Consider the following 13,003-nt stretch of genomic DNA (forward strand, 5'->3'; position numbering starts at 1 on the left):
TTTCAATTTCGCGTGACAATTTTTTTATTAAAAGGGGCAAAGGGATTAAATAATGGGACGAAGCTGATCAATAAAGGAGCACCATTTAAGATAGAAAGAACTTTGAGAAGATCATTTGTGATCGTTGAAAAACTGTTCCGGAGAACAAATTCTGCAAATTTATCGAAACTATACATGAAAAGGCTATGAAGAAATTACTATACGCATTATACGTTATATGGAACGTATTGCACTACAGAAATATAAAAATTTCCATAATATACGGAACCTGTTTATCGAAGAACGTATATCCAACGATGAATGTAATCCAGTTACTGAAACTTGATCAATTCATAAATAGTAGAAACTATAAGAAATATAATATAATGAAATTCTAAACGCATGAAGAGGAAGTTATTTACAAATTTGAGTAGTATGTATGGAGACCACCCAGCATTCCTTACCACATTTTAATAACAGAGACGTATGCAATCAGTTAGCATTTAAAGTAAGAAAGGGCTGAAGCAGAATCATCATCGCCGGGATGAGAAGGTAATTCACGAGGGTGTTCGCGATACGGCATTAAAACATTGCTTTATTACGTCCACCGTTGAATGTGTCAACGGTGCCGGTTTATAAGGTAAATTTTAATGAACTGGCATACATGCACACTCGACATGCTTCGACTCTGGCTCCGAGTCCCGGGCTCGAAGCGGTAAATACGTCATTAGTCAGCGCAAGCTCAGCCTTTTTATTTGTGTTTATTAATTCAACCATGGGATTGAACGTATCATTTATGTCAGTCTTTGAATTACTAATGCAAACGGTTACGGAATACTTGGTTCGAAGACGCGGCTTTTTGCAACGAGGGACCTTGCCTTCAACACAGGATGCACGCACTGCCAAGTAGCGAGCTTAACGTTTCGGGAATACTCATTCAGGCTATTAAACGTACGCTTGAAAGGTTTATAAGATCTAATTGGAAACGAATTAATTCCTTTTCCTTCCGACGATTAGACGGAGTGTCGTCTACTCGTAATTGGACAGTACGTAATTTGACTCTGTGGTCGATATCGTGTTCGATAATCTTTATGTTGCATGTAGGAGAAGTAAAAAAGCTTTTTGGTTCAAGGATCGAGCGTATGATTATATGATGTGATTAATCATAGTCTTGTAGCAGAGGCTCAGAGTAGTTAATAGCTTTTTATTCGACTTATCTTCTTGGAGCATTAGGCTATTTGAAACGAATGCTTCAAGAATGAACCGAGAACTGTGAACTAAATTGTAAATTCAAGAAAAAAAAATTATTCAGAGAGTATGATAAAAAAAGAAAAAAAGCGATCAGATTTATGAAACGCGATTTTGTTTCAAGATAAATTTTATTCGAGGGAAAACTGCAAAATACGACGTAACAATCAGTCTGAAGCTTTCTTTCAATAATGTTCCAATAAGTTTCGACTTGTACGAAAATGTCAGAAACGTCTCGTGTAATCGAACATTGTTATTATTCCCCTATAGAATGGATATTATAAAACATAGTACTGCAAGTAACTTTTACAAATTACAAATCGTCGAATCTTCGTGTTTAATATTCTTACATTATATTCAACGATAATTACAAACTACTATTAAAAAATCACTGATTGAATGTTTCTTTGGATCATTGATCAATTACCAATTTTGTTACTAATTAATTACTAATCCAACTTTATTCGAAGCACGCACAACTTTTCCATACGAAACACCATATGTAACCAACACCAGTAGCCACCTTTCGAAACGCTGTGAGAGGAGAAGAGGCCTAAGGATCTGGATGGACACTGGGGGCCAGGTCACATGTAATCGTGGTCTGGTCGCGTGCGGATAAATCAAAAGTATGAAACGCTGCCGGCAGAATTTCGGCATATTTATGGCGGTGGCAATTCAATGATACACATTCCCGGTCGCGCGTAATAGTCAATATTTCCATCAGAAGCATACCTACAACTCACGCCCACGCCGACGAATTGGTGCAGCCAACGGTGCTTTATGAGAGTTCAGGACGCATTTGACAGCGCGATGCGCCCGGCCAGTTGTTGCTATTTATTCGCGCATTACATTACTCTGTTACCGAGTCGAGTGTCACCAGCTAATTTGCATTATAAGTGCCGCTGATGTTATCATCGCTTCGCTTATACGTTATGGCGTCGCTGACGGATCATCAGCGCGCCGCTGTCTCACGTGTTCGCGTGTTATCCCGTTTCTATGCCTGTGTGTGCGAAAAGTGTATTACCATGTGCAGCAGCCGGTTGCCCGAAACGAACCAGTAATCGCGGTTCGTTTATTCCCGGCTGATAATTACGCCAACAGCATCGTTCTATCCATCAATTCGTACTCTTTTTGTGAATTTGAGGAAATCAAAAGATGGTCAAACACGACGAATTTAAAGATGCAGGAAAGGAGATACATTATTTTTAAGTTTTTGATTGATACATTCTATTTTTTGAAATTTTCTCAGATGACTTCATATATTGCGCCGCTATCAGTAAATGTATATCAAGGTGGTAGTAGTAAGGTTCTGTAGAAAAACTTTAAATTTTTTACTTATAAGATAGAGGCATAGGTGTGATGTATGTAGATTATGGATTAAAAGCAATGACTTGTTGAAATTTCTTTCACATTGTAAAGCTGTACATTTCTGAACATTTTAAATACGAGCACAAAAAGAAGGAGACGATATTAATTATATACGTGAATATAATTTTATTTTAGTCTATTGATATTTGTCATATTTTATCCCCCCCCCCCCTGCCCTCCCACTTTATCAAACATACGATTAAAACCTGTACTTTTCCCGATAGTTGCAATTTGGACAGAAAAAAAGCGAGAAGAGATACGACGATTATAGTACTTTAATTTCAACAAAATTGTGTTAGGTATTAATTTACAAGCGAAAAATTACCAGTTGTAGACTGTACAATTCTCGCGTGCATTTTCGAAAATGAAACAAAAATCACGAGTTAAATCATTAATATTATTACAGCGTTTTGCAAGTACTTCAAAATAAATAGAGAAGCTGGTAGATTTCCAAAGCTTATCGTGGTTTTCGACATTTTTATCGATGTATTCAGGCAAAACGAGATGCACGAGCTAAAAATACTCGAAGCATGCTATCGGGCGACAGACAAATTGTCGGACGACACCGGTAATAATTACCACTAAATAATTTTCGCGTAGAGAAGAGCCATCCAGCGGACCAGCGGCAGATGTAAATTCCCTCCCCACGTGGTCGTCGCCCGGCCCTATGAATTCCGCACGAGTGTCCGACCTTTCCCCGAGTATATGTATGTTGAGCAGCTGAAGTGGAGATTGAAGTGAAATATGAAAATCCGGGCAGCGCAACGCCGGTCGTAGCTGACGCCGGCGTTTTCGTATTGAGCACGTCGCGTTTAACGAGCCGTATAAGACAGAAAAATATAGGTAATGAACGTGAATACAGGGCCGGGACTTTTCTTTTAAGCCGCGTTCCACGGTATTCACTAAAATCGTTCCCCGTTCCCCCTTGGTAGAAAAACGTGGCTCACGGTTGGAAAACGGACCCGAATCGTGATCCGGTTGCTGCTGCACCAGCTCCTCGTATTCCTTTCCTTTTCAATATTATCCGGACAAAAATTCTCGCTCGCCTATATTTTTAATTAAAATCATTCCACGCGGCTTACACGAGTATGTGAAACTTATTAATGAACTCCGCCGCGTATGTTCGTCCGCTTGTACCGAATCAGTTCGTCGAATTTTAGCAAGATCCCCGCGGTATTCGTGTTTCATTCCTGCTTTTCAGAATGCCCGTATTTCCATGGCAGTGAACCCACGGGAGCATCGGAAAATGTGTCCGCTAGGTACCATCCAGTTTTATCGGTGTAAATGAACATTCCCGTCGATGGTTGTTAACATTCCCTTCCAAAGAAACCCTGTATCTCTTAGCAAAAACTTTAATTTACCAACGTTCGTTTCATTTTGAAGGATTATTTGCAAGTCGTCTTAAGAGACTACATAGAAAATGGTCAACGGCTACACGTTAGAAACGGACGCACGTGTTCGAGAAAATTAGTGACGGCTTGAAAATGTAATCAGCTGGTGGTTCCCCTCCCCACTCAAAATGACACCCCCATTCCTCGTTTGCACGGGAACGCGGCACAATTATTATGTACACCGGCCGCGCGTACAATGTGGGTCCATTTCAGAGTGGCAATTCGCACGATACATTATCCAGTCAGCGCGATTGTCGACCATACGATTCGCAGTTTCGTTTCAGTCCGCGTAATAACGCTGGCATTTCGACCCTCGTTCCGCCGCTTCTGTAAGAGGGGGTGGTGTCACCGACAATATTTTCCTTCGACGAGAGAGAACCGTACCGATATTTCGCCGCGCCCGACCCCTTTTTTCCCGTTCGTCGCCGCGCGCCGCTCACGAAATAACTCATTTCGAGAACGCGCGCCAGCGTGAAGCTGTCGATAGCAGCCACGTCCGGGAGCCGCGCCACGACAACGTGTAAACAACCGCCGCGTCAACTTTATATTATATGTCGCCCAGCGAGAGGAATCCGGATCGCCGCGCAAATCTGCCGGCTCGATTTTGACCGATCCACCAAAACGACTTCTCGTCCCGCTTTTTTTCCGCGGTTTCCTCTGCCCCATCTCGCCTCGCCACCCTCGCCCCCGATTTGCGTAGATTCTTTTTCGGCATGCGGCCACGCGTGCACGTGAAACTGCCGATGATAGGATAGGGGAACCTCTCGACTCCCGGCCCATACACCTGGCAAGTGACATGAAACAAATCTACCGATACCACCCGGCTGTAGCTCACTTCATCGTCAGAGTTTATCGGGGGGTTGGTGCCGAACAGAAACCAAACGTTATAATGCCACCGTAAATCCTTGATTTTCACTCTGAAAATTTATGTACGCCGACTGGGGTGGTGACCGATACTTGTAAACTTGACTGTTTGCTGAAAGTTCAGTTTTTTATATAGTACAATTTTGTTGAAATGATTTGTAAGGGTTTACGTTCGTGTTCAGGTTATTTACTCGGTTACCGATTAACATTCCCAATATTATAGCATTCTATATAAATATGTATTTAATAGAGGAAAAAGATTTGAATCCATACAAAGGATCAAAGATCGCAGCAGGATGAAGAACAGAAAAAGAGATTCTTTTATAAAAATTGCTCGTTAAAAATAACATCATGAAACTACAGTTCTACAAAACATCTGAAAAACTTAAAAGCATCGACATAAACCAGCATAAATCACGGAAATGTCTATGAACGTAGGATTTCTATTTCTCACGCTTGTTATTAGCGTTCCAGGTTGCTCGGTAGATAATGTCCTTCTTTGCAGCGATATAACAAAAATAATTGAAGCGAGGGTATCATTCAGGAAGAAGTTAAAAAGCAAAACGATGGAGCGTTCAAACGTGCCGCGCGAGGGACACGAGGCGGACCCGCATTATCGATGTAGATCGGTTCGAGCGTGGCGCAAAACCCAGCGAATCTGCGTGACTAATTATCGCGTTCTCCTTCCATCTATCTTTACCAATCGCGTCGATCCGTGGCTGCCTGCGGCCGAGTCCCGACACATCCGTCTTACTTTCGCGAGCCACATCGCATCAATTTAAGTTTTTCTCGTGGCCCGTGGAAAAAACGGTGCATGATCTTACGATTGTACGCGCTTACAAAAGCGCCGACGCGCCGTTGAAAACGTCTGGATTCATTTGCCCCGTACTTTTCTTCGTCTCCTTTTCTGTGACTCCTTCTCCTTCTTGTCTTCGTCTCCGTCTTTTTCTTCTTCTTCTTCCTCTTCGTCAGCCACCACCCTTTCCCTTTCACTCGCGGCAACGATCTTTTTCTTGCTTGTCGATTTGACTCTTCGCGTTCTTTCTTTCACCGCGACGCGACGTTTGATGCTTCGCGTTCGCGCTGGTCATTCGATGCAAAAAGCGCATTATGAACCATAAATGCTAAGACCAGATGCTGAATCGCTGGGCCTTGATCTTTGAAAACGGCGCGTGTGTGCGCGTCGATCGCTCTGCTCTTCTTTCCCCAGTTGTACCAGCGTAGTTACCTTATCGTGATCTGTTTCTCACAGTTTTAAGTATTATCAATGTATAGTATCATTGATTATCGGTTTACTGAAAATTTCAACAAATTTTGTCAGATTACACGTGAATTGCCGTTAGTAGGATCCAGTGATCTTTTCCTCCGGTTTTACCGAAACGGTAATGCTTTTTCACTCGCAAATCGGTGATTAGTGGAGGTCACGGTACAGCGGCCAAGACAGAAGAGTAGGATCAAAAACGAGACACATTCATAGAAGCAAATTAGAGGGTGTTTCGAATTGAAGCGATGAGGGCTGTTCGATGCGGAAGAGGGGGTGGCAGAACGTGGAACGGGGGGACGAACAAATGAAACGAAATGTCGCTACTCTCGACGAGCAAACGAACGCAGAATAGGAAACGAGAGAGGGAGGAAGAGGGAAAGAGAGGGAAAGAGAGAGAGAGGGATTGTTTATCGTTACACCCTTCCGTTCGTCCCGTACCACTCCTATTCCCAGTTAGACTGCTTATTTGCCTAATTGCGTGGCACACCCGATAAATTTGGACAAATCGTCGCGTTGTAACGTTAATTTCCCTTTTTTTTTTACCCTGCGTTATTCTTTATTCTATTGACTCGACTTTTTTCTCAGATACGATCAATTAGACCCTGGATTTGCAAGTCGATGAATTTCATGTAAAATAGTCTTGTGTGTATTGAGAAAAATTTTGACAAACTGACGCAACCGGTGATTACAAAATTTATCACATTCTGTATTATTATTTTCAAACTTATCCATAGTGTATATTTGACTTTTAATATTTCAAAAAATATTATCTATTATATAGATATAAGAATAATTGCTGTTTATTGTTTTTTGATATCAAAGATGGAGCAGAACTACACTTATGCACTTATGTAAAGTGAAGATTTTATATGATCAACTACACGTGTGTAATAACAATTTTCCATAATGTCGCGTCACGAAGCTGCACTAAGCCACGAGGTTCATCGGTATGATAAGAACTCTGTTGCAAGTGCGGTTTCTTCTGGAAGAAACCTAAGTGCTGATATTTCTTATATTTTCTATCAATTGCAGGAAGTTCAATGTAATGCGTGTGATTTACGTAACGGTTCAGCTACAGTTATAGAGTACTCGCATCGCGCTCCTCTATATGTACATACATGATTCGTGAGAAGTCACGAGAAATCAGATTGTCACGTAGCGATACAACCACTGTCAAAAGTTTTCGATTACAGTGTAAGTTTCATCAACAACCGCTAATGAATAAGTTGCGAATATTTACGCGAATTCACGTGTAAACTAAGTGAACATTTGTCAAATCATAATAAAGTTATACAAAAACGACAAATCAGATAAATATTTGTTATTAAATCCTAGAAACTATTCTCAACGCGCAGAAGCCTATAACCTAGGATTTTTCACCAACGTTATTAATTAATAAATGATTACACAAGATAACCCAAGTAATATTTAAAACTAAAACGAAATTACAATTTTACAATTGGAGTATCGAAAACTTTTGCTAGCAACTGTACATGACGTTAGTAGCGAGCGTGTTAATTGGAATCGAACAAAAACATCAACGCCTGCAAATGACACGTTTAATCATACTACAATGTTCCTGAGATGATAAAACGAACCGAATTAACAATCAATTCGACAGAAAACCCCGCCGTACATCAGAGTCAATTGATGTAATGCATGCACACAGGTATGGGGTTGTAGCTTGATCGAAAAAAGATTCATCCGCAAAAAAGACGATTCGCGGATGCTCTCGTGGCTGAACCCATGAGCCGCGCGGCTCGTTAGGGGGTCAGGATCAATGGGTTCGTCGCGGTGCTCGTAATTTTATGGGATTTCATAACAACGAGCGCATCGTTTGGTATCGAACAGGGGGGATCGGTGAAGTGGAGAGAACGATGGGAGAAGTCGTCTTGTTAAAAGTAGCCCGCCTCATTGCCTCCAATATCTGGTAGGTACTGCTCTTCTGTCAGGGTAGCTCGAGAATCGAGCATCTCAATAGCCACTCGAACCTCCTACCATCCCGTCTTGTTACACGCGCGCGTGTACGAATTGAGAGCGCGATTTCTGCTTAGACTTGTAACCTTTTATACCGGTTGCCTCTATACATACGCAGAGATCGCGACCCATGCTTTTGATTTTATATTTGATTTTGATATTTGACGAAAAGCGGCATATACTTTGATGCAATATTATCTTGCAACTATCAGTGTTGTATCATAAAACTTGTCTCTGGTATATAATAATTTTCTTCTCGATGGTCAGGTTGTTTCTTTTTCACCTGTTTTAGAACACGAAGAAGAAAAGAGTGAAGGAAGATATCACTTGGAAAAAAAGGTTAATTCTCTCGTTTTTTAAAAATCTTTTGTAATTTTTTCTAACGTAATGAATAATTATTTATTTATTATTTATTATTTATTATTGTCACCACTAGCATATGATTTTAATGGCGAATTGTGAAGTCAAATAATTTTATTTGGATAGGGAATTGGATTTATTCTCATTGCACAGAATTTCTCGATTCTTCAAAAGGCAAAACCTTTTTCTTTTCACCAGAGTACGCCACATTTATATGCTGCACATTCGCGTACATTCTGTCTTAAGTTTCATTAATAATATGTCATACGTCGACCGTGAAACAACTGACGAGTGTCGCATTCGGAAATCATGAAACGCTTGGAGGTAGGAAAAGCGAACCCCGTGGAAATTGATGTAGACGTATACGGACTGGTCCTTCGATAAACGAACATTTCTCTCCAAGGAACAACTTCCCCGAAAGAAACAGCAGGATCGAAGGGAGGCAAGGTTGTAGGAAAGGCCATCTTGGTGGACGAGTTTCAGGATTACGGTGTATCGAGTTAACGAGGCTACGGGTTTCTAATGGCCTGGGGCTACTTATTTCGCATATCAGGCGCTAGCCAGACCACGTAACGTTTCTATAGCGAGGGGGCGCAAGGCCAGCCAACACCTCAAGGCAAAAGCGGCCGCGTATAAAAACGTGAAATATCATGGGGCATTTTCTTATCGCTAGCCCGGCCATATGTAAAAACGAATAAAATTGTGGTAAGTTGCGTCGAGGGAACACGCTGCGGTCGCTTCAGGCCAGCAGACCGAATCTGATGCGTTTTGTTTTTGGTGAATAAATTTAGACATAAATCGTAGCCACGCGAAGGAACATATTTCTGAACCAACCTCTTACCGGTCGAATTCCCTTCCTTCGTACGACGAAATGTTGAAGGCGAGGAAGTATCAGAAATTCTATATTTCATAGCCCTAAAATTTGAAATGTTGCTAAAAAAAAAGATGCCATTTCTGACGTATTGCAATTATACAAATTCTTTGAGATTTTGTTTCAATAAAATATTGTTGATTATAACAAAATAATTTTGAAATATTGACCACTGGTTCATGAGCCAATGATACTTGATATAATTTAATTTGCTGTTTGATACTATCCTTATTTTCGCTTGGAAAACATCTCTGTAAAACTTAGGAATACAGGAAAACACGTAAACGTACTAAATTGCTGCTATTATAATTTTAACTTTCGCCGAACTATTAGCAGGTCACCTAATTAATAGAACTTCGATTTTCCCAAGTAACTCTATCGAGACACTTAAAAAATTCTTTTCAAGACTCATATCTTCCCTAAAATCAACTAAGTCCAAACTAAAACAATCCGCGAAGGAGACGCGATTTCACACTTCCAGCTTATCATCCGCAGCAAACACTCGTAGCGTTTCTAGCCGACTAACCCCATGTTCATCACACTCCATACGTTTCATCTTTACCGAGAGCAAGTTCACCGATTCGAGCAACTTGCTCCGGCTGAAAACGCCAGCATCGACGGGTTTTTCGCGCGCAAGTTGCCAGCGTTCTCATCGGTGCAAATGATACGGCGAATCGAGCGGATTAAATACAGCGGAACTCATCAACAAGGACTACGGCACACGGCGGATAAATCGTGATTGCGTAATATCGCGCGAGCAGCATGCGCGAGTAGAATTGCGTAAAAGCAAATATGCAATAGACTACCTGAACGTCCTGTATTGTACGATTGTCTCCGTTCTCCTCTCGCCGGCGCTTCGCAGGAAATGCCTGCCTTGCATTTCCCGGCATTGTAACCACCCCGTTGGCTTCGGAGTATTGCCAGCCTCAACGTTTGAATTGCATTACCTATTATTGCTTATTGTTCGCCGCTAGCTTCGTGCGCCGTGCTTCCCGTCTCTCTTACACCGACTCTCCTCTTTTTGATCAACCCCTCCTCTTCTTTCCATCCTTCGCCAGTTTCTTCCACCCCTACACCCTGCGAATTTCATGGAACAGGGTTGTTTGGGACACCGTAAGAGACGGGATGGAGTGTACGAAGTAGAATTTTCTGAAACAGAATGTGATTGGTCAGTGTGTTGACAGAAATTTATAAAATAGTGCAGTTACTGAGTTCAGGCTTTTAATTCTTAATAGTTACACATGTGAATTTTTATTTATTGTATAAGAAACTGGATATATTGTATAGGTTTTATATGCTTATTTTAATATATATATCGATTTATAATACTGCCAGAAGAATTTTTAGTTTCGTTTAATATCTAACAATTTCTTGAGGAAAATATGTACAGATTTTGTATTGGTCGATTAGTTTTGTCATTAAAATATCAAGAAGAGTAAAGATAAATTATGGTTAAAGTTTAGGCGACAATCCACATAGAATTTACTATTTTGTTAAATTTCTGTTTTTATATGCATCCAAATTTCAAAAACAAATATATCTTCCGTTTCTAATGAAAAGTTTCACTCTTGGCACACTCACATCGCCCGCCGTCTGAACCTCTCAATTCGTCCTTGCTCGCGTAACGAGACAAAATCCTCGAGAAGAGGACTTCAAATGAAACGCCATTGATCTAATTCACGAGGTAAATGACACGAGAAATATAATCTGTGCTGATGGTGTGCTTCGAACTCTAGAAATACCTTACCCTTTCTCGCTCACGGGAGTCGTTCGAACTCCTTGCACGTCAGTTTCTCTTTCTCGTAGTTTCACCCCTTTCGTCCGTGTCAGTCCCTGGGAAAGGCCAGGGCATTGTCGCGTTGAAATTGTGCGTAACTACGACAATAGTTCGGTAGAATTGGCGAAATTAATGAAAACTCGCGCGGGATTTTGCGAAGAAGGGGTGAAGAAAGGGATGAAATCTTTGGCCGGAATCAGATATTTCAAACGAAGAAGGAAGAGGAGAGGAAGGATCGGCTAATCGTGACAAATACTGATCCCGGATTGCCGAATTATAAACTAATGTCTTGAGGAAACTTTGCCTCCAATGGCTTTCTCCCCTTCTTCTCAATTACGGCACCCGATTGCCTTCTCCACGATCGAACGTGCTTCGCTGTCTCTGCTACGTGTAGTTTGACTGTTTTCATTTATTGAAAATCTTTTTGAGAAAATGCATGTGATTTTTAGGCGATGCATTATCGAAATTAGTACTTAATGATAAAATCAGTGAATATTAATAATTGTAACCTCATCGATTCTCAATATTCACATATATAGAACTGAAAATATCATAAAAATGAACTATTTATTTATTCTATACCTAACAACAATCTAATTCATCGCATTATGTTTCGCAATAATAATAAAGAAAGCTATTTTCAGTGAGAAAGAAGAAGGGAGGAAGCATGAATAATTTGACAGGAGAATTTTACGTATAATTGCTATAATACTGCTAAAACTTACTCTCGAAAATTTTAAATATTTTAAAAGCTAAATTTTTTAAAATGGAAATACAAAATTCAAAATATTTTAAAATATTTAAATATTCATTTAAAAATATTTTAAACGTGAACTGAGCAATTACAAGCATGCGTTTTATCTAAGATACAGTAGAAAATCGAAGAATCGTGTATGTGGCAAAATTACACCGAACGAAAAGAAATATTCTAGTTTCTTTATAATGGGAAACGGACGCGAAAGTGGCAGCGTGTCGGGGTAGCTGATAGTATAGTTAAGGATAGGCGGACAGTAGCAATGTAGACCGGTTGGCAGGGAAAGGAAATTGGATGATATTTCCCGTGACGATCAAACCTTATTGCCAATTGAAAGAGGAAAGTTCGCAGTACATTTACCGGGAAAATCAGTGGTTGCAAGGTGAACCAGAAAATGGTCGTGGCAATCCACTGTCGCGAAAATTTGGAACTCTTATTTGGACCTATGGATCGCAGGAAATGATAAATGAAATATATGAAACACGCATAAATACAACAAAATCTGATACTTCATTAACATCACTTTATTAACGATCATCTGTACAATAATTTCATTATTGTTTGAAAATGTATTTTAATAAAAGTTTCGTTATGAATTTTAAATAATTATTCTGGAACCTAATGATGATTGAAATTATATCTTTTATATTTAAGAAATACCTTGGAGTTTCGAAAAGGAATTATACAGAACAATACACCATCGTATACTACATTATAATGAAATCATTTTAATGAAATAATACGAATTCCCTTTATACTCTAGAAAACAATTTCCAACTAATAAACGAAAATAGTACCTATGTAAATTAATTTAGAATATCCCGAAGTGTATTACGTATTTCTCTCAAATCTTTCATTTCGCTGACATAAAACTGATAGCCCTCGTATTATTAGACTGTTTCGGATCGATCGGGCGGCCATAAAAATCAAACCGCTAATTTCCCCTCAGCGACGTAACGTTGATGTAATGTATTCTCGCGTCTCGTTTCATTTATCTGATCTCTCCCATTACGAGGTATTCCGAGTAATACCATCAGAGACTGAGCGATCGCGTGGAAAGGACTTACAGTTCCATTCCGATGTCCCTCGTCATAATTTCATATATCAGAATCCGTAGAAGGTTACCAGGGGTGGGAGCGACGTTTTCGCG

The sequence above is a fragment of the Bombus vosnesenskii genome, unplaced genomic scaffold (genome assembly GCF_011952255.1).
Source record: "Bombus vosnesenskii isolate JDL3184/JDL3185 unplaced genomic scaffold, Bvos_JDL3184-5_v1.1 scf7180000013263, whole genome shotgun sequence".
NCBI lineage: Eukaryota > Metazoa > Arthropoda > Insecta > Hymenoptera > Apidae > Bombus > Bombus vosnesenskii.